Source organism: Coenobita brevimanus, chromosome 4, assembly GCF_032717465.1.
Source record: "Coenobita brevimanus isolate Jiangsu-jjx chromosome 4, ASM3271746v2, whole genome shotgun sequence".
NCBI lineage: Eukaryota > Metazoa > Arthropoda > Malacostraca > Decapoda > Coenobitidae > Coenobita > Coenobita brevimanus.
In genome coordinates this window covers 14,086,113-14,107,117 of record NC_136957.1, presented here as the reverse complement: position 1 = coordinate 14,107,117, position 21,005 = coordinate 14,086,113, and positions in this window count along the sequence as shown.

The following is a 21,005-nucleotide window of genomic DNA, read 5'->3' as shown; positions in this document are numbered from 1 at the left end:
GTTTTACATCATTGGTATCTACCTGAGTCATCAGAACAACTGTGATGTAACTGGTCACTGTGCGGAACTCAGGGGACCCCTGGATGTCCTGATTGAAGTGGCAGGGCAAGAGGCTACTCTACCAGTCTATGTGGCCGACATGGAGGATCCCTGCCTTCTGGGACTGGACTACCTTATGTCCATGGGATGTGAGCTGGACTTCTGCTCCATGAAGATGAAGGCTGGGGGAAGGTCAATTCCCAACACAACAGTGAAACGTACCAGTTCTGGTGGTGAGGTGAGGGCACTTCATACTACAGTGATACCCCCCAAATCAGAACTGTTGCTCCAGTGTAAGGTGAGTAGCTCTTTTGACAGCTGTATAGGGGTAGTGGAGCCTGATGTACGGTGCAAGATGAAGGCCAGGGTAATGGTGGGGAGAACGCTGGTGGAAACAGGTGCAAATGAAATCCCGGTTGTGGTGGCCAGTTTCTCCCGTGAGCCACAGAAGATCAACGAAGGAGATATTGTGAGACTGTGCCAGGCTGTGGACCCTGATTGGCATTGGAGGAAGGCCTGTAAAAGGAGCACAGTCAGGGAAGATGAGTACGTGCCAGACCACCTACAGGACCTCTTCTCAAACAGTTGTCGATGCCTGGATGGTTCACAAGTGCTAAAGCTGAGGCAGCTGCTGACGGAATATGCTGATGTCTTTTCCACGGGAGACCTAGACCTGGGGTGCACTGATCTGGTGGAGCATAGTATAGACACCGGGGATCACCGCCCAGTTAAACAGCCAGCACGGAGGATGGCGCCAGTCCAACGGCAAGAAATGGTAAAGGTGATGGAGAATCTCCATAGTCAATGAATAACAGAATAGTCCAGTAGTCTTTGGGCATCAGCAGTGGTTCTGGTGAGGAAAAAGGATGGCTCAGTAAGGTGCTGTATAGACTATCGAGCCCTGAATGAAGTGACAGTGAAGGCTGCATACCCCTTGCCAAGAACTGATGACATCCTGGATGCTCTGTCAGATGCTAAATGGTTCTCCATCCTAGACATGAAGGCACCAGGTCAAGGTTGCAGAGAAGGACAAAGAAAAGACAGACGTTTCATACAGGAGGGGTTTATGGCAGTTTAAAGTGATACCATTTGGCCTATGCAATGCCACAGCTACTTTTGAATGCCTCATGGACTGCCTAATTGAAGGCCTGCACTGGCAGACGGCTTTGATCTATCTGGACGATGTAATTGTGTTTGGATGGACTTTCGACCAGGAACTGGAGAGATTGTCGGAGGTGTTGAACAGGATCTGCACAGCGCACCTCAAGCTGAACCCCAAGAAATGCTATTTGTTTCAGAAGGAATTAAAGTACCTGGGACACATTGTAGGTAAAAGCGGCATCCATACTGACCAGAGAAGGTGGCAACTGTGGAAAACTGGCTAGTTCCAACTTGTGTGAGAGAGCTACAGAGTTTTCTGGGCTTGCGCACCTACTATCGGCGTTTTTTCAAAGACTTTCCAACAATAGCTGCACCTCTTCACAAGCTGTTAGAAAAAAGGCAGAAGTTTGCATAGACAGCAGAGACTCAGAAAGCCATCGACAAACTCAAGCATGCATTGGCAAGCTCTCCAGTATTGCTGCACCCAGACCAGAATCAGCCATTCATCTTGGACTGTGATGCTAGTGACCATGGTATTGGTGGAATCCTGTCACAGAGGAAGGATGACTGAGTATGTGGTTGCATATTACAGCAAGAAGCTCAGCCCACCGGAGCGGAACTACTGTGTGTCCCGTAAGGAGCTCTTGGCAGTGATGAAGTGCCTTGATTTCTTTCATCCCTACCTGTATGGGTCAAACTTCATCATCAGGATGGACCATGAGGCACTTAAGTGGCTGAAAACGCTGAAGAATCTGGATGGACAACTGGTACGTTGGCTCAGGAAGATAGACCAGACACAATTGTGAGGTGCAACACCGTCCTGGGCGGGTACATGGCAATGCTGACAGTCTGAGTCGTGGGCCTTGTGATCTGGGGTGCCAGCAGTGTAACGAAAACGAAGATCATGGTAAATAATGCAGCCATACTGCAATGACAGGGACAGAATCAGATGAAGACCTGAAGAGGATGCAGATTTACAACCAGTGCTAGAGTGGTTGCAGCAGAGTACAGTGCGACCAGCTTGGGAAGAAGTTTCCAGGTTAAGACCTGCGACCAAGAGCTAGTGGAGTCAGTGGGACCTTTTTTGCTTGAGCAATGGACTACTGGAGCATCAGTGGGAGACAGCCGATGGCCTCAACAAGTATTGGCAACTGGTGGTTCCAAAGATGATGAGGTCCGAGATCTTGGATGAGTCCAATAACCAGGTCACTAGTGGGCACCTGGGAGTGAAGAAAACTCTAAGCCAGTTGTGACAGAGGTTCTACTGGATTGGCATGCATCAGGATGTTGAAAAGTGGTGTCGGGTCTATGATGTGTGCTGTGCCAAGAAGAGACCCAAGAAACGTGGTTGCGTCCCTCTCCAGCTGTACCAAGTGGGTGCGGATGGAAAGAGTCGCGGTGGACATTGCTGGAACTTTGCCACTCACTGAGAGAGGAAACCGCTATACAGGTATATGTGTCGCCATGTACTAATTCACAAAGTGGCCAGAAGCCTATGCCATCCCTGATCAAGTGGCTGCGATTGTTGCTCAGGTGTTGGTTGATCAGTTTTTCTGTCGTTTTTGGATGCCACAAGAGCTACATTCAGACCAGGGTAGAGACTTCGAGTCTGCTGTGTTCTGTGAGTGCTGCAAGTTATTGTGGATCAAGAAGACCAGGACGACCCCACTAAGGCCACAGTCAGATGGGATGGTGGAGAAATTCAACTGGACCCTGGGACAAGAACTGGCCAAGTACTGCATAGATGGACAAATGGATTGGGACCAGAAATTACCCACATTGCTGATGGCACATCGGTCTGCATCCCATAAGTCTACTGGCTACACTCCTGCAAAACTGATGTTGGGCCATGAGTTACGCTTACCTGTTGACTTGTTAATGGGAAGACCACCTGGTGAAGAGCTGTCTACAGACACCACCGGCTATGCGAACCACCTTCAGGAAAAGATGGCTGAGGTACGTCAACAAGTGCGAGAAGCCCTCAAGTTTTCAGGAGAGGTGATGAAGTGCAAGGATGATGCCAAGGTAAGTGAGGTGAGCTTCAAGGATGGTGACCAAATTTGGTTGTACAACCCTCAGCGAAACAAAGGATAGTCACCAAAGTTGCAAAGCCCGTGGGAAGGGCCTTACACTGTGTTGGACCACCTGTCAAACGTAACATATCGGATTCGGGGAGGCAGGAAGTCTCGCCCAAAGGTGGTACACATGAACAGTCTGTGCAGAACCATGGGCCAGGACAGTATAGCTGGGACGTCTCCGATGAATTGTGCTCACCCGCAGCCGAGGATGTTAACCCTTTAACCGCGGGTATTGTTTTGGTCTGACTGTCCTCTCCCGCGGGGGTTTCAGCCAAATGTAAACAAACCTTTTAACCTTAATAACTCTGCACAGAATAAAGCTAGAGAAAAAAATAAGGTACCATTAGAAAGTACTAACCTTCAGCTTTCCATTGATGTAGGTTTCATGACTTCGTTGACTTTCACAGGACGGGCAGTGCCGTTAGAAGTGAGGGGTGTAAAATCACTATTTTTCGCTCACACATCATTACCTTCGCTCATACACTATTACCAAATGCCAACCTCATTCTGATAATAATACTATAAACATATATGAACACTGCACATACGATAAACACCCACTCTGTGTTCACTGAGGCAGGTAAAAGGCACTGTAATTACCTGCACTTCACTGCCACATCAGCGGTGTTGTAATCACTATTTTTCGCTCACACACCATTACCAAATGCCAACCTCATTCTGATAATAATACTATAAACATATATGAACACTGCACATACGATAAACACCCACTCTGTGTTCACTGAGGCAGGTAAAAGGCACTGTAATTGCCTGCACTTCACTGCCACATCAGCGGTGTTGTAATCACTATTTTTCGCTCACACACCATTACCAAATGCCAATCACATTCTGATAATAATACTATAAACATATATGAACACTGCACATACGATAAACACCCACTCTGTGTTCACTGAGACAGGTAAAAGGCACTGTAATTGCCTGCACTTCACTGCCACATCAACATGTGTTGTCACTCACACAGCTGGACAGATACTGATGCGCGCTTGGTCAGGGGTGGGGTGGGGGGCCCAGGGGGTGGGAGGTGGGGCCCCAGGGGGGGGAAGAGGGAGGTGGGGGTCGGCTGGAGTGAAAGAGCTTAATAGCTACTCTCCCTTGAAACAATTGGCGCACGGAAAAAACGCGGGGTATTCAAAATATTCACAAACATTCGAGAATGACACCCGCGGTTTGGTCCAGTTTTTGCAACGTCATTCTGGAATGACACCCGCGGTTAAAGGGTTAAGGAGGACCAAGGAGCTGAAGTGCAGGAGGATGGTGACAGTTCCCCAAGAGAGGAAGCGAATCAAGAAGAGGACCAAGACCTTCCAGAAGGAGTGGACTGTGTGGAGGAGCAAGGACATCATCAGAAGTGGCACAGAAGAAGACCTTATAAATTGAATGATTATTTTATGTATAGTTAGATGTTCCATTAAGATTAAGGTTTCTGTCCGTATATACTGTTTAGTTTTGTCGGGACGACAAAGAACTAGGGAGGGAGTGGTGTTATGAAGGGAGACTTGCCAGTTAGGTAGTCTCATACCTTCGAGACGTTTCTCATACCGTAAGTTCCGGTATAAATCAGAGTTGCCAGTTTGCCTGTTGTTTGTGAGCGTAGTTATTTCGTAAGTTAAACTTTCATTTATTTTTATGCATTTTTCTTTATAAACATTTATTTAAGTGATTCCTTGTTAAATTATGTAATTTAAGTTCGTATGGATAATGATTTAGAGTGTTATGTAATGTGAGACAACTCCGAATGTTTTGATGTGTCTGAGTTGGCAACTATTTCCCGTCGAGAGTATACTCGTAAAATGTAGACATTTCTCGAACAATGCAAGCTTATATAAGATGGGGGTAGAGATTATTACAAGTTTAGTGAGGTGTCAAGTCAGTCTGAGTCAAGTGCAGTCGGGTTTCAGGTCAGTTTGTGTGTAGTACAGTGTCAGTGAAGATTATGTACTTTCGGTAGCCTACTTGTAAAAACAGGGGCAAACAGTGACGGGTTATTGAAGTTCGTATATCATTGGAACTTGAGAAAACAGTGAAGTGTCAAGCATTAAGTGTAATGACTGTGAAGTATTGCTAAGCATGAAGTGTAATAGCAGTTAGTAAAGTGTGTATAGCTCCAGTGCTTGTGAGAACCGTGACATGAAGTTGGAATGCATCAAGTGAAATTACTTGGAGAATAAAGACAGTGAACATTAAGAAGTCAGTGTCCATTTTCGCCTCAGCTGATCTTGTGTACTGCACACCTAACGGCTGACCATAGGAGGAACAACTCGCTGGGCAATGTCCTGCTTATACCGTACTACGGCTGTTGGAGCCTGTGACAATGTGGGGACTGGGACGTAACAGTATGTTAGGTCAGAATAAATTTTCGCAACATGTGATTGAGGCTGACATCGACACAGAGCTAATGGATGGAAACTTAATAAAGATAAATGAAGCAGTTGTAGAAGTAGAAGGGACTCAGAAACATCAACAGTAAACTCTCATGAATTAGACGGAGAACTGTAAAGAAACAATGAATGTGACTCTTGGGACGAAATGGTGACACTTCGAGTGGAAGAAGCCTGAAGACAACCAAGAAGGGGCTTAGTATAGGGAAGAAGAAAATGTTTGTTCTGAAAGACTTTACAACAGAAGTTATTCCCCCCCCAAAAAAAAAAAAAAAAAAAAAAGTGAAAATAGCAGAAGAATGTAATGCAAAACTTTACAGCAATTATATCGCTGACAAAGACTCAGCTCAGTATGGAAAAATGGACAGAGTGATCCACCTGATCATGAATATTAGAAATCAGGAAGGATCTGAGAGGCATCAAGAGGGATAAGGCAGGAGGTGATGGTTTTCTCACTGCTGATCCTAGTGAGGTTGACAGTGTCATTGCATTAAAGGAATTAATAGAAGTATCCTAAAAATACGTCAACGTCAAAGTGATACCCAGATCATGGAAAAACGCGTCTCCTATCCTGCTTTCTCTCTTTCTCTCTTTCTCTCTCTCTCTCTCTCTCTCTCTCTCTCTCTGCACACACACACACACACACACACACACACAACTTAGAGAGTGAGAGAAAGATTGATTCATAGATAGATAGATATTTTATATATATATATATATATATATATATATATATATATATATATATATATATACCGTATATATAGGCACGGCAGGAAGTAATTCAAAATTAAATCGCCACTAAGTCGTCAACTGTCACGGTGGGAAAAAGAATACGACTCCTACTTATGGGAGGTAAAGAAAGTCGCCACTGACTGGAGGGATTGACTTACGAAATTAAAATAATTTTACTTCATTCTGACTTAGCTGCCAGTTCTCTAAAAACAGGAATTTATTACTTTATGTTGGCTTACGTCACCAGTTCTTTTAACCCCTACACAGCCGGGTTGTTTTTGCACTCCTCGCACATCCCGCGAGGATATTGATGCTCCAACTGAATTTTTAAAAATATTTGCCAAAAATCAGTTATTAGCCCTAGAATATTATAATCACATGTGCATATGGCATATACTTTCAGCTTTCTCCTGGGATGTTTGTTGAGCCTTCGTCGAGTACTGTAGGACTTGTGGAGACTTCTGAAGTTGGGTAGTGACTTCTCCACTTTATACTTCCCGACACCCCGTAATATAATTACCATAGCCTGATATTATCACTAGAAACACTTATTCTATGATTTTCAAGTAGTTTGGAATCCATACACCAAAAAAAAAAACACTGTAAAAGCAATGAAAATTATGAGCGAGTATGAGCTTCCCACTTGTGCTCGTTCCCCGCTGGTATTCTGTCATTTCTTATTCATAAACACTCACACATTATATTCCTATTACTTTATTACACTTATATATATATATATATATATATATATATATATATATATATATATATATATATCCATAAGTTTCCTTAAGTAATAGTAGTTGATTTTCACTCCAGGCATTAACTTTCTTGTTCAGTAAACTAGCATAGAGAGCAAAGCTTTCACTGTCATTACACCAAGTATTTATACTCATATTCTTATATTAGTAATTATTTACATTTCTATTTTATGTACACTATGTTATACACTGTCACTTCCAGTAACTAATGGCTCCTTTCCCTTGGAGCCAGGATGACCTTGGTACACTGAAGCACTCATAGTTTATCACCATTTCCTCCACTGGCTCATCACACAATTCACCAGAATGATTGTAGTCACTGTCCATCATTATCAATGATAAATTAGCCATTTCACACTCCACAGCAGAGTCATTTAGTCCTTTACCCCTTCCCACACGAGGTTTAGTAGAAGTAGACGTCACAGGGCCCTCTAGAAGCGGCGGAAATGGAGGGGCGCGAGTGCTACGTGCTTTCATCTCAAGAGACAACACTGAACTAAATGATGAGGCAGATATGGGGCTGCCAGGGGTTGACAACGTCAGCTAGGTGACAGCTGCTAATTTATATGCTGTGAAATGATTGGCAGGAAATTATGTAGTTCCAGGTGAATGGAAATATCACTTAGGCTTCTCCCTTCCTGTCTTATGTATATTTTTATTACAAGAATAGATTATACAGCATATTTCAAGGGGAAATTACCAGGGAAAATTAGCGAACAAGTGCATGTGGGGTGTTGCCAGGTGATAATTAGCCAATTCCAGGTGTATGGCATTATCAGTTACTGGCAGTACTGATAGATGATACAAGCCACCACTTGAAAGCCCGGGAGAATTCAAAATAACACAGAATTGCAAAAGTGACGCCCCGCGGTATGATCCATTGTGCCCGAGCATCACGAAAGTGACGCTCCGTGGTTAATGGATTAAAATGAGAATTTATAATTACTTTATGTTGGCTTATATCGCCAGTTCTCTAAAAACGAGAAATTTTTAGAATTACTTTATTCTGGCTTATGACGCCAGTTCTCTAGAGACGAGATTTATAAACTTTCTCTTCAGCAGTACACAGCAAAGAATAATCACTCACGATTGCTGATATTATTAGTACAGTACTGCTCGTCTCTGAGAGAAAGTGCCGTTACCCTTTGACAGTCAATAATAATTAAACACAATATATTCTTGTTGATGCTGACTCCTAGCTGGTGCAACAGATTATGCATGAGTACAAAAGAACTGGCTTAACTGCCATTCATGATTACCATAAGAAAAGTTTGTGAGAACTGGGAGGAAGCAAATTAAAGTAAAATCAATATGGTAAAATGAAACACAATTATTTACAATCAGTCAAGCTCTAAAGAAAAGAACTGTAAATTTACTGATTACAACAAAATAAATTTACGTTACAAGGGAAGTTAAGCATGTAAATTCAAGATCTTGAGCAAGTATATACACTCACTCCATCAGTCAAGCTAGCTAATTCTCTTTAACCTAGAAAATGGAAAGAAGATACTGTTAATAGGAGATGTGGAGTCATGGGGCTCGACGAGTTGCCAGCTAAGACACCACAAGAGGAGTTGTAATCTTCCACAATCTTCCTATCTACTCCATCATTACGTCCACTCTCTTCTGGGCTGTTCAACATCACCTAACTAAACTACGGTGAGTGGAGAGGCATGACATCCCAACATGGGGCCCACAGCTTGAGACTTGACAGTGTAATCTCTGGGAATCCTTGCACGTCCTGGCACACTGCTACCTCATGTGGGTGCCCCTCTCACATTGTACGGGCTGCTGATGGAGAAATGGGTGATGTCCAGGAATCACAGATGATCCACAGGTCGAGACACGTGCTATCGATCTCTGTCTTGGAAGTCCATCACTAACTATGGTGATTGGAGAGGTGGAGTCTCAAGTGGCAAGGTGATGCTGGTCATCTCTCACACTGCCTCCGTATCTCTACCCACCGGGCCTGTCCCTCTCCAGCTCTATGTTTCCCAAAGCTGCAGGCTTGGTACATTAGAAATGGGTGTGGCTTCCTGCCCCGATAGTTAGAGAGGTAGCAAATGATATACTGGCAATAAATTCGCTCAGTGATACACCAGTGTTTGTGTATTTAAACAATTACACTTGAAACAGTAGCAAAAGTTTTGAAAATCATTTACATTCAGAGTGCTGTCACGGGACGGTTAGCTGAGTGAGCAAGTTTCTTGGGATTTCCCACTGTATTCGTAGGCTTTCACAATAATACAATACAATGTTAGTAGTTCTCACAATAATACAATGTCGCAAATTCTTATAATAATGCAATGTAAAAAATTCGTGACATTAATACCCATCAAAATGAAAATTTTCTCTGAAAATTTGATAGAATATATATATATATATATATCCTAACTCAGTCACACACGATTCACACTGTGGAATGTGTTCTATCCTTGTACAGGAAAATATCACTGTCATCAGTGAACAGAAAAACCTCATATTTACGTTAATAGAATCAAGCTTGAGGGAAAAAACTCCGTGACGATGGTGAAAAATCCTGTACTAAGGTCAAACTGGGCGAAAGTTTGCTATATTTACTCTACCAACTAATTCTTATGTAGTGTAGCGTATGTAATACACAGTGTAGATATGAGAGTTGTTGTGTACCCATACCCATGTGTAAAATGGTATATGATACAATACAATAGCGATATGCTGATGACAAGCATAGAGAGAAGGCAGCAGCGCTCAAGCAGCAGCACTGCTACACCCTCCAGCTGCACCTTCACAGCAAAACTGCTCCATCCATTATTATACCTGTGAAATCAATTAAGGTGGAGCATCAATAGTGTAAATTTGACAAACAATTTGTATTAAATTACAGTTACCCTCTCCTAGTAAGCAATGCATATGCTATGAAAGGTATCCCCTAGCTGAAAAATTCATGCACCAGCGAGAGTTTTGCACATGTGAAGTCGCAATAAAATTTTTCTTGGGCAGCTTATTAACTGAGAAACATACTGCTTCTTGGTTGACAAACCTCTTAGAGTAACTAGTAGCTTCCTGGTCTACCCCTATCTGTAGGGTAGTGTCTATACGTGTTACAACAGGGGTGCTACATGGCTGCTGGGTAATGGCTATACATACAAGTGTCTTCCCACCACTAATTGAACCGACAGCCATTTCATTTTGGCACCAAGGGGTATGGAGGGAGTCCCTCCACATAACATAGGCGAGGGTCAGTTTGTTCCGTGCTTTTGCCAGGTGTACAACAATGTCTTCAGGTTCCTATTTGTCTGATTCCATCTGCACCACCTGTACCCAATTACATCATCCACCCCTGTCAAGCCTCTTTCCATGGATACTAGAAAAGGGCTCATTGATAGTGCCACTAGGCATGACTTGGATGCAACAGTGCCTGTTTTATCTAGTAGTAAAGTTATCATGTTGAAAGCAGAGCCAAAATCGGCACCACAGGCACAAGGACGAACATGTCCTGCTTTTGTGCCAAAAATTATTTCTCTTCCTCAAGTCATTACTCATCAGTGCAACAACATACAGATATAGGGATACTTTCATTTGCAAGAGGAAGAGTTGACAAGTAATATGGTCTTTAATCTGTTTCCCTAAGTGCTATACTTTCCGAGATATTAAGGTTTGAAAACAAGCAATTTTGGGGAAATTGCCCAGTGTGGTGACAACTGTGTAAAAAATCGCCCAGCGTCTGGAGGTTAAACCCTATCTCTCTATTAACCAAGGAAGAAGCTGTTCCCTGGTTAATGCACTGGCACAGTGTGGATATGAGGGGTGAGGTCCAGACCGTTGCCTGGTGCTTTCAAGGGAGACAGAAGTTGTTCAGGCACCAGCTCCTTCTCTCATCTGCAAGACCATGCTGCACTTCTGCTAATTCACCACCTGCAGCTTCGACCCCTGATATGTTAAAAAGATCCTGAAGAGTGACTATTAACTAACAGGGCCCTCAGTGACCTACAGCCCATCACAGGTTGAAAGTAAGAGTAATAACCATTACTCGGGGCGGACAGTGCATATGCTCCTACTCTTAATATTGTCTGGCAGTATTCATTCATACATGCACAGACATCCTTATTACTTTATGCTTACAACTAACATTGGTAAGCTGAGAATCCCTATGCAATCTCAGGCAAGTCACATTTCAACACCCAGTGTGGATGTGAACACTCAAGTGGGTAAAGCATGTATTCTCCAGGAATCCTCACAACGGCCCACAGCTCAAGACACACCACAGGGTAATTTAAACACAGCCTTGGAATGCCTCTGTGGGGTTCTCGAACTTCCCCCTTAACCTACGGCATTTATGTATATACAGGTCCCGGAAGAAACATGTCCTGCAGAACCACTGTATAAGACAACAAGTGAGACATCAGGTCTGTGCCCACATTGCCACGGCCCTCTCTATCAAATGGCTCAGAGATTATGGGTGTGATCTTCAATGGCACAGGACGGACACGTCCCTATTGAGCAGTACATTGATATCCATTACAGGAATGCAGAAACCTATTTATTTCATGTCGTATTCCTGGCCCCCACCCCCCCCAAAAAAAAAGCCAGCGTGGATATACTCAAAGGTTTTCTTTTTGCCCATGTGACCTCACAGCACTGAACAATAACCTAGTTTAAACACTGCTCGATGACACTTTGCAGGAACGACAAACTGCAGTTGAACCTCACCCTTCGGTTTTTGTGGCTCACAATGCAGCCATCCTTGTTTGCAGCAAGGAAACCTCCCCATGAATGCTTAATCACTTTATCTTCCAGTTTCTCACACACTACAGCTGTTGCTCTTGGACAACATCTTAACTAAGAATCAGATCTTACAATGTTGTTACGGGGTGACACAGTTTGGAGCCTTGGCCATGGCCCATGTTACTGCATCAGCCAAAGTCTAAGTAGCAACATCCACGGTGAACAGTACTTAGCACCTTGTGTGTTACCTATAACAAGGTCAAACAAAGGATCCAGGATGACAATTACCACTATAGAACCTGTGAAAAAGGAGATGCTACCCAAATATGTGCAGGAAACAATCTCACTTTCCTGGGGATCATTAACCCCACCTGCCAGAGGTTTTCCAACGTCGCCCACTCCTCACTATGGGGGATTTCCATGATTTTGGAAAAAATACCCTTACTTCAAAACCTACTACTGCCAAGCTGTGATAGCTAGAGAAAAAATTAAAGATACATAAGACTCATCAACTCTTCCTCTTTCAAATGAAAGTATCCCCATGTCTCCAGGTAGTCCTGTCGATGAGTAAGGATAAGTTAGAGATGGCTGGTTTTCCATGTTTTAGCGGCCTAATCTGAGTGTGTGCCACTGCCAGTGACTGTGGACATCCTGGCTAGCGTCGGCAGCACTGACTGGAGTGGTGATTGTAACACTGACCGGCCTCCCGGAATTTTCCAATCATTCTTTGACTTTACCACACTCATTGGCATAAGGATGAATCATCACCCTGTTCATGTGGCTCCCCATAGGGTTTCCCACCCGTTTCATAACGCCACTATGCCCCATAAGTGTGTGTGAAAAGAATAACTCTTTGATTGATTTTCTGTACTCACTTCTTGCATCAGTTATAATATTTTCCCTCTACTGCCTCACTTACATTTGCAATTGACATCACGATTACTGGTAATTGCACTTTGAGAGGTAAATGCTTTGGCTGTTTCATGCAATATGAGTGAGTATGAGGTAATTACTTTTACAGAAATTGTGAATAATTTGTACTAATCAGGGGCATCGTGATAATATTGCTAGTGTTATACACAACTTACATTTTTTGTACTTCACATCACAAATACACTAATTCTGACATAATTATTCACCATTATTTTCTGAGTAACGTGGGGAAAAAATTTGTTACAGCCAACTAGGTCATTTTCTTTCTTGTCTGTGCATTCGTGATTTTCTTTCATTGTCCCAGATAGGGTAGCTCAAGGTATTTCTAATCATTGTTTCACAAATAACCATAAACAGTAACACTTATTGCAGTGCACTTGTAAAACTTATAAAACACTTATTTCATAACACTTACTAGATATAATTATAATATCTTACATTTCACTTATGTATAATAAAAAAAAACACACACTTCTGCATACCTGTTTATTATTTACAGTTTCCCACACACCTTCTCAGTCACTGAGCCCTTTCCCTGGCGGTAAGGGCAGAATTTTCTTGAGGGTCGGTGATTCAATCGGGTCCACACATGAGGGAGTGGAATCAGACGAGGAGGATGAAGACATCATTCTACACTCTACCAGTGCTGTGTACAGACTGAGCCGCGTGTCAGTGGGGTACCTTGGATACCTACCTACCCTATGGTTGTCACAGAAAATGGTTATGGGTTCAATGGGTGGCAGGAAGACGCTTGTGGCTATACAAGTCAACCAGCAGTGCTCTGCACCCCAAATCATGACAGTATAACACGTCACTCGGATTAAGCCCCATATCGTTGGCTTCCTGTATGAACAGGTTAGAAACCATAGTACTAACCAGAGACATGCATGAGGAGGGGGCCCGGGCCTTGGGTTGCTTGAGCCCCTGCTCTTTTTCTTCTCCATATCGAAAGTGCACTTTTAATCAAAATTAGGAAAAGAAAAGTGCCCATTATGTCAAAATCAGGGACTTTATGCTCACCTTGTATTTTAAAATGTTCTTTCACTAATTCGCACTATTGTATCATAAACTCATGCTTATTATGTATTTTTCTGTTTAAGGGTACACACTGAGTGGTGAATTTTTAGCATACAAATCAGATTATGGCTTATACCAACCATCTAGCTAAGTCTCCCCCAAGATATGTATAAAAGCGAACTGGTCTGCTTCGTCAGTTGGCTCGGACTAAGCTAGCTGGATGTATTTACCTAGTTGCATTTACCTAGTTGCGATATGCAGGAAATAAGCTACGCTCGTGGGGTTCCGTCTCCGTGTCTCAACCAGTCAAATTTTGCTTTAACCCCTTAAGCGCGGGCATGTGGGAGGCTGTCCATGCACCTCACGTGGGGATATTTGCTCTCCAAATGACTTATTAAAAATATTTGTCAAAAATTTGTTATTAGTCCTAGAATATTATAATTAAGTATGCTTATGGCACATACCTTCAGCTTTCTCCTGGGATGTTTGTTGAGCCTTCGTCGACTACCGTAGGATTTGTGGAGACTTCTGAAGTTGGGTAACAAAGTCTCCACTTTACACTTCCCGACACCCTGTAATATGATTACCACAGCTTGATATTATCACTAGAAACACTATTCTATGATTTTCAAGTAGTTTGGAATCCATACTCCCCCCCCAAAAAAAAACACTGAGAAAGCAATTTAAATTATGAGCGCGTATGAGCTTCCCACTTGCGCTCGTTCCCTGCTGGTATTCTGTCAATTATTATTCATAAACACACTCACACTTTATATTCCTATTACTCTATTACACATATATATATCTACAGCATTTATCCATAAGTTTCCTTCAGTAATAGTAGTTTATTTTCACTCCAGGCACTCACTTTCTCGTTCAGTAAACTAGCGTAGAGAGCAAAGCATTCACTTTCACTATTACTCCAAGTATTTGTACTCATATTCTTATAATTGTAATTATTTACATTTCTATTTACATTTTCTATTTTATTTACATTATTTACATTTATATTTTATTTACGCTATGTTATACACTGTCACTTCCAGTAAATTAGGGCTCCTTTCCCTTGGAGCCACACTGAAGCAATCATACTGGGAGTTTATCACCATTTCCTCCACTGGCTCATCACACGATTCACCAGAAAGATTGTAGTCACTGTCCATCATTATCATGGATAAATTAGCCAGTTCACATTCTACAGAAGAGTCACTTAATCCTTCACTCCTTCCCACATGAGGTTTATTACGGGTAGAGGTCACAGGGCCCTCTAGAAGTGGTGGAAATAGAGGGATTCGAGTGCGACATGGTTTCATCTCAATAAACAACACTGAACTGAATGACGAGGCGGATATGGGGCCGCCAAGGGTTGACAACGTCAGTGTGGTGACAGCTGCTAATTTATATGTTGTAAAATGATTAGCAGGAAATCTAGACAATACATAATAAATTAGGTAGTTCCAGGTGAATGTAATTATCACTTAGGCTTCTCCTTTCCTTTATTATATATATTTTTATCATGAGAATGGGTCATACGGCATATTTCAAGGGGAATAAAACAGGGAAAATTAGTGAACGAGTGCACGTGGGGTGTTGCCAGGTGATAACCAATTCCAGGTGTATGGCACAATCAATTACCTTTTTCTTATTTATATATATTATTTTGTATAAGAATAGGGCATAGGGCTCATTTCAATGGATGAAATGAGTGGAAAAATCCGGGCAAGATTTGCATAGCATGGCACAGCTGGGGCAGGCAGTAGGAGAGGGTAATGGAGGGGAGGTAGGGAGGGGAGTCAAGAACGGGGAGAAATGGCTAAATTGTCAACAATGGATGGGAGTACAGATGACATTAGCAGCACTGACTATTGTTGGACACTGGCAGTACAGACAGATGATGCAACCAACCACTTTAAAGCCCGGACGAATTCAAATTAACACAGAATTGCAAAAGTGACGCCCCACAGTATAATCCATTGCACCCGAGTGTCACGAAAGTGACGCCCCGTGGTTAAGGTTAAACTCATTTAAGTTTTTGAGTTGGATGATTTTTTTGATCAGGCTATTCCACAGGTCAAGGCGCCTGTATTGAAAACAGTATTTCTTGATATCCTTAAAGCAACTTCTCTTTTTCAATTTCTTTCCAAGTCCTCTTGTTGCTCCACCATCCCATATAAACAGATCTCTGTCAGTTTTGTCTACTCCCATCATGGCCATGAACACTGCAATCATGTCACCCCTCTCTTCTTTCTTCTAAGGAAGGCAGACCCAGCTTTTCTAGTCTTTTCATTTATGACAGATCTGCCAGGCTAGGGATCATCTTGGTTGCTGCTTTTTGTATTGTTATGTTCCAGTCCCCACACTGCCACATCTCCAACAGCAGTAGTTCAGTATAGGAAGGACATTGCCAAGTGAGTTGTTCTTGCTATGGTCAGCCTTTAAGTGTAAAGAAAACAAGATCAGCTGAGGCAAAAATAAACTCTGGCTTCTTAAAGTTCACTGTCTTTATTTTCCAAATAATTCCACTTAATGCTTCCAACTTTTCTTTGCTATTCTCACAAGCACTGGAGCTGTACACACTTTACTGATTGCAATTACATTTAAAGTTTAACAACACTTCACAGTTATTACACTTATTGCTTGACACTTCATTGTTATTACAAGTACTGAAAATAATCTTCACTGACAGTAATTACACTTAATGCTTCCCAGCAACGCTTCACAAACTTCATTAACTGCACTGATACTGCACTGAACCAAAACCTACTGTACTTCACTCAAACTGACCGACTAAACTTGTAATAAACTCTTATCTCATCTTATGTAAGCTTGCATTGTTCGAGAAACGTCTACACTTTACGAGTATACTCTCGACGGGCAACAGTTGCCAACTCAGAGACAACCAAAACATGCTATAGTAGGACTCGCGCACGTTTGCGGCTGTGGTGTGGCCCGCACCTGTGTACAATGGTGCCACGTTTCCCCAACTTGCGATGTGAAACGGAAGCTATTTATGTACAAGGCATCACAAATTCGATAAATTCAGATGAATAAAACTTACACTTGTGTATTTTGATGGATGAATCAACAGTAAGCTTATTATGCATAAAATATTTATACAGTAACACAGAAACATGGCATACATATTGTACAGTGTTGCTAAAAGAAATTGTAGTCACTTTTAATGGTTTTTAGCGTAGTTTTAGGGTGGGTAATAATATCACAGTTATGGATATAAGATAATGAGCCTGAAAAAAGAAGAAATATGCCAATATCAAAAGTAAAAGAAATAATTCATGTAATTCTTGTGATTGGCAACACTTACACACCCGGCCTAAGGTAAAGTACGTACCTCCATAGACCCAACCATAGCTTGTACAGGTGTTGCTAGGGAAAAATGCTCACATTTACCGGCTTTTACCATAATTTTAAGGACGAGGAATAATCATATTTATAATCATAAGCTAATATGTAGGACAAAATAGTAGGTATCTGCCAATACCGAAGTAAAAAAAAAAAAAATTATTCACTCGCGAGCGGCAACACTTCCACACCCAGTTGGTGAGAGAGAGAGAGAGAGAGAGAGAGAGAGAGAGAGGCAGGAGAGGGGCATGCATTGAATGCATTGTCGGCATCACTAAATATAACAAAACCAAATTAACAAATGAAAGCACAATTATAAATAACTTATAAAAGAATCAAAAGTACTCAGGGTGGCTCACATTTCCCGCCAGGAGAGAGAGAGAGAGAGAGAGAGAGAGAGATAACGGTATAGAAAACGTGGCAACACTGTACACAGGTGCGGGCCACACCACAGCCGCAAACGTGGGCGAGTCCTACTATAGAGTTGTCTCACATTACATAACACTCCAAATCATTAACCATACGAACTTAAACTACATAATTTAACAAGTAATCACTTAAATAAAACATTATAAAGAAAAACAACACAAAAATAAATGCATAATTTACGAAACAGGTACGCTCACAAACAACAGGCAAACTGGCAACTCTGACTCGTACCGGAACTTATAGTACAAGAAACGTCTCGAAGGTATGAGACTACCTAATGGCAAATCTCCCTTCATAACAGTATTCTTTCGATCTTGGTTATATCTTTATTATGTGGGGACCACACCACTGCTACATATTCTTACCTGGGGTGGATCAGAGACATTATCAATTCCTTCAACATCTCCTCATCCATGTACTGGAATGCCACTCTTATGTTGGTCAAGAGCTCATATGTCTCTCTGACAATTTTGTTAATGCATTTTTCGGGTGACAAATTATCCTGGACCAACAGTCCAAAGTCCGTCTCTTCTCTTGATTTTGTGATTGGTTCCTTTCCCATCGAGTAATTCAGTGATGGACTCAGTATTTTGATCCATTTCCAATATTTTGCTTTTTTTTTTTTTTTTTTTTTTTTCATTGAAATTCATTTTCCACGCCCGGCTCCAGTCATAGGTCTAAATCCTATCCAGATCTTCCTGTAGCATTTTACAATCCTCTTCAGCTTTTACTCTTCTCATGATCTTTGCATCATCTGCAAACAGACTTGCATAACTGTTCATTCCATCCACCATTTCGTTTATGCAAATCAGGAACATTACAGACGCCAGCAACAAGCCCTGCAGGTCTCCACTTGTTACTGCGCTCCATCCTGACATCCTGTCTTTTATTACTGTCTTCGTCTGTCTGTCTCTTATCAAGTCTCATCAACTCCAGGAGGTTCCCCTTCAGTCCTCCTATCTGCTCCAGCTTCCACATTATTCGCTCATTGGGTACTTTGTCAGAGGTTTTCTCCAGACCTAAGTACACACAATCTGCCCAACTATCTCTCACATGCAGCACTTCAATCGCCCTTGAGTACTGTAGAAGCTCACCAAATTGGGGACACACGACCTTCAGTTTCTGAATCCAGACTGACTTTCTGCCAAAATGTCCATCTCCTCCAGATATTTCATTCACCTGTCTTTCAGGATTCTCTCGCTCAATTTTGCAACCATGCTGGTCTAGGACCCAGGTCTTTAAATGTTATCACGACACTGCTCTAACTTTTCGGGTAAGAAAATCATATTTTGTGTCTCCAGTATAATTTTTGGGTATCTGTAAAATGGGGTAAGCCAAAGAAATTATTATTTCTGTGGTGAAATGTGCATAAAACAAAGTGGAAAACAGTAAACACCACTCCTCGACCATGGAATGACTATGCTACAGGTGGATGTGAAGCGCATCTCTAAAAAAATATGTCCAAATGGTACTGCTTGTGATGTCAAAACAGTATTTCGAAGGCCTGAATGATTCATGGTTAATTATTCGATTGGTCCATTTCATTGGTGGATGCTGTTCTACTTTCGGCATACGCTTCTTTTTTATCTTGTTAGTAATGTTCGAACTATGGTGTTTCACAGTCAAATCCTAATAATATAAAAATAAGGATATAAGCACTGGCTGTTGGTGACCAGCTTAATCTAGTTAAACTGGTAAACAAGAAGAGATCCACAATAAATGGGGAAACTCACAATAGTTAATGAAGCAGCAATTTACCTGGTACACTAACAGTAAACACCAGTAAGCTAGTGCCTATAAACTTTAGTTATAATAACTAATTCGCAGCTAGGAATGAGTGAGTTCGTTACTATTTCGGTAATAACTTTGCTCTATAGTTACGAGTTATTTTCCTGGAATGAGACCGCTACTAACTTAGCTAGGAATTCTTATCATGGAAGATATATCGTGCTAGAGTTATTATCTGGAATGAGGTAGTGCTAGGAGTTTTTATCCTGGCAAAGAGGTTGCCAGTTCTCATAGGGGGAACTAATTCAAAATCAAATTGCCAGTAAGTCGTCAACTGTCACGGTGGAAATAGGAATACGACTCCTACTTATGAGATGTAAGGAAAGTCGCCACTGACAGGATGGATAGACATTTGAAATTGAAATGCTACGTTTTACCTTATTTTGGCTTACGTCACCTGTTCTTTTAAAACGAGAATTTATAATTACTTTATGTAGGCTTACGTCGCCAGTTCTCTAGAAGCGAGAAATTTATTGAAATACTTTATTCTGGCTTACGACGCCAGTTCTCTAGAGACGAGATTTATAAACTTTCTCTTCAACAGTAGGCTGCACAGCGGAGAATAATCACTCGCAATTCCTAATATTATTAATACTGCTGACTTCCGATAGAAAGTACCCTTAACCCCTGACAATCAGTAATAATATAACACTAAATGGGTTCTTGCTGATGCTTACTGCTACCTAGCACAACGGATTTATTATGAGTACAAAAGAACTGGCTTAACTACCAGTCGTGATAATTATAAGAAAAGTTTGTACAAACTGGGGGGAAACAAATTAAAGTAAGATCAATATAGTAAAATGAAAAACAGTTTTTTCTTTATCCATGGAAAAAGAACCAAAGGCCAGGAGACCGCAAGCAGTTCCTTCCAAGAAAAAAAAATACAAAAGGGTCGGGTGCACAAGGTAGGATGGACTCAATCAATCACACAATATGGGTGGAAGCAAAAAAGGCAATATAGTTGTTTTTTGTACAGAAAAATATTCTTAAATCTATCTTATACATGAGAGCAAATGGGGGAAAACAGGTTCAAATTGCAAATTAACAAAAGGGGAATGCGCACCAGTATTATACAATACAATCAATGGAAGGGGAGGAAGATTACACAAACAACTCTGGCATACATTGGAAGCCTTAACCTTAGCTAGAACTCCAGACACCTGTAGGACAGCAGCATACTCACAGATGCATATCGGGGACGATAGCAGGACGGCGCTCCATAACTGAGGTTAGAGAGTGATTACAGTTAAGCGAGGAAGTTGTGTGAAGGCTACTTGTGATGTGGACTGTAAGGATGTGTTAAGTGTAAACAAGAGTGTAGTCAAAGAGTGTGTAAAAGAGTGTCACCAAGACGTGACTGTGTGTGTTTTGTTACATAGCCTATGATTTCATCATCCTTTGTATAATTCTAACGTACAGTATGCTGCATATTTGATCACGATTCGCCTCGTGGTTTCCATAGTGCGTGTTCTACCTCACTCCCCCCTTCTCCCCCTTATAGTAGAGTAAGTCATTCTTTCTGTTGTTCAGAGCAGGAGTGTCAACTCCTTGTCCCCTATGGCTTCATTTGCGCGTCCTTCTTACAAGTTGTATCAAACTCTGCCGGCCCCTATATAATGAGCTCAGTCTCTGCATTAATTGCCACTCATTTT